Raw genomic sequence first — 3,301 nt, forward strand, 5'->3', positions numbered from 1 at the left:
TATATTTGTGTGGTTACAAATTGTTACCCTTTCATTAATCCATGTATTCTATGTGTACTATTAAACATGATGATGTTATTAGTTTATCTTGCATATTCCAAACTTTAGCTAGGTAGTTGATATAGGCCGTTGTCAAAATTAATGGGCCATGGTGGGAGTAGAATATGCAACACTTGCGCGTAAAACCAAATTAAACGAATTAACTTAAGGTTTTATTTCTCTCTTTCTTTATTGAAACAAAGAAAGAGAAGGAAGACCAAAGGGGTGGCGACAACTGTCAAGCCCCCCCGGCTACACACACCCCGAGGATAAAACAGCAGGATCCTCCAGGGCACAACTCTTCTTACAAACTTTTCTTCTTAGATCTCTTCTTAAAATCTTAACTCTTACGTCTCGTTTTGCACACTAGCTCACGTTGTTTCTAGCTTAAACTTTACTTGTTACTTTGGTACCAACCTCGTGTCCTTTGTCCTAAATTTTCTTATACTTTTGTGCGCGATTTTTGTTTTACTATTTCAACAAGCCAAGCCTTCCAAATTGAATCACACACAGGTGTGTATAAGCCATTTTGTCGTTTCCCTTTTTTTGACAAATCCAACTTTTGTCTAGAAGATTTTGAAGGTTTTGCGTTGTTTGGCCAACACCAACTCCTTCCAACTTAACTGGCAAATTAAATTAAATACTAGCGTTTATTCCGCTGTCACCCTCCGGCTACACGCCACACCAGGACCGGCTGACCAGATCTCGAGAGTGCCTACGAAGAAAGTCTGCTGGCAGACTGCACCGACGCTGATCCACTGAGACATCGGCAGAGCCCGTCACCCCTGGCAACGGCCGTCATCTCTGAGAGAAACCAACTTGGAGCGTTGCGTCTCCGTCGCCTAGCAACCAAACTCCAGGGCTCCAGCCAGGATCTCAACAGCGTTCCGCTACTCAAAGTAGGCAACTCTATCCTTTGCTCCGAACTGGGTTGATGTCGGAATAATACTAATCCCGATTTAATAATTTCCCACCGTTACGAATAAATGCTATACACATAACTAAATCCATTCTCTTTCACCATCGCCCAAATAACTGGTAGATATAGTTATTGTTAGTTATAGATTCATGTCATTATCCTTGTTCATTTTACTGTGTTTAGTTAGTCAATAAATATTATTACTACTAGCTTTACATTAGCAGCATTTTATGTCTTAAATTACATTTAGTTAGGTCTTAAATATGTAAGTCCATTTACTGCTTCCTTCGTTGCTTTTTTTTTTTGTTTTGTTAGAGTGAAGAGTGAATGAAGTTGTGACGGTCTCCGCTGAGACAGAGAAGAGGAGGAGCTACTAGCCCTCTCTCGCTGTCACTTCTAGTCGCGTTGCTCTCCTCCCCAGTAATGTTAAATTTAGCACAGAAGAAAACATAATAGTGGTAATTTAAATAGCGGTTCATGGGATTTATTAACCCTCAGGGGTTCCTCTGTCCTTTTTTGGACATTTTCTTTACTTTTCTTTTTTGATTTGCTGATCATTTTGGCTGTGTTACAGCTGAAGGTATGGATTTCTGCAAGAAAGTGTCTTTTTTTTTACATATTTTTAAAATCTAATGTCAGTTACTGTTACAGGTCTATCATACACTGGTAACACATTTTGTACCCTCTGGGGTTCCTCGCGTCCAAAAAAGGACACACAAAGAAAATGCTATAAAATTATCATATATCAATATTTTTTTTTATTTTTGCATAAATCTCTTAAACCACTTCAGTTCTGCTCAAACCTACCAAATGTTTATTAGTTTTCAGGATTTTAACCCTTTAAATGCCAGTTTGAAGACATGTTGCCTCTTGTTTTATTTAAAAAAACAAGACAGAATATGAGATATTTCCCACATAATACATGATGGAGGGATGTGACATCGTTTTATATCAGAGACATTTCTCAAAACCAGAATATGATCAGGGTGACTTTTTGTGTACTCATCCCGGCAGTAGCCCCCGTGGCACTCAAAATTTCCCTGGAATTTTCTACTTATTATTATTATTATCAACAATGAGCTAATGGACACATGAATTTCCCTAGGAGATAAATCTGTCAATGTATGTGTGTGCGTGGTGTTAGAAACTGCCTTAGCTTAACCTTCAAAAATCCCTTTGAAGTTGTCAAGGACAGCCAAAATGACCTCACAATAATGGTTTTTAACTAAATTTGTCCTCACAATTATAGAAAGACGTACACACAGGCAAAGAACTGGTTAACTGACTGGTTACTCTACAGACAAGAGGTGCTGTCATGAAACCAGAGAGCAAAGGAGATTAGATGTTTATGCAGTAGCAGAAAAAAGACATGCAGTTTAATTTCAGTTCAAGACTTCACCTCCACTTTGGTCTTCCTATAGAATATGTTAAAGGAAACTAGTGAAGGCCCCAGACCCTGCAGCTCCATCTGTGCAAAGCTGCTGTACTGCCAGTCATGTGGCACTTAAAGGGCATGGTAGTGTAAAGTATCTCAGCCTGAAGAGGCGTATTGAATGCTTCTCAGTGGGGACAAGAGCAGAAAATACCTCTTCTCGTCTCTTTGTAAAGGCAGGGGAAGAGCAACACAACATCGTCCTCTGTGAGGATGTGGCTGCCATTATCTGTGTCACATGACACAAGACCACCGAGAGCAGCCCTGATGGATGTCTGCCCCCTCCTTCTGTTTCTCAGAAGTAAATATGAGAGTAGCTCCTTGTCTTCCAGGAGCATCTCACCATTTCATCTCAGCACAGCATTTCAATTCTGATCATGGGATATATTTGAGAAGCACAGGAGCATCATAAATGAGTAATGCAGCTGTCAGTTTAGTTCATCATTAACATAAATGCCTTCTGTACCCCAACACAGGCCTGGTGTCAGAGAGCAATCTACTTGGTTAGGTTTAGAAAAAGATTGGGATTTGGGTTAAAATAAGTACTTCCTCAATGTAACCCATGGATTTTAGGGCTACAAAACCCATATATGTGGTTTAGATGTGTAATTACATGTTGTTCCCACAAGGGGGCGCTTATACATTAGAGATCGACCGATATGGTTTTTTCAGGGCCGATACCGATTATTAGTAGTCAAGGAGGCCGATAACCGATATTTGGAGCCGATATTTATTTGCAATAAAAGGGAAAATATTGGCGTGAAAATTTTGAATAATGGAAAAATTCCACTTAACTTTGTTCAAATGCCTTTAATCATATGTTTATTTAACAGCTTTTCAAATTTGCAACATGTTAAAGTTTTTTTTTTCTTAGACAATAGATATCTTTGTTTTAAAATTCTAACAAAAAA

The sequence above is a fragment of the Seriola lalandi genome, unplaced genomic scaffold (genome assembly GCF_002814215.2).
Source record: "Seriola lalandi dorsalis isolate HSWRI2012SDOR001 ecotype SW California unplaced genomic scaffold, Sedor1 jcf7180002054501, whole genome shotgun sequence".
NCBI lineage: Eukaryota > Metazoa > Chordata > Actinopteri > Carangiformes > Carangidae > Seriola > Seriola lalandi.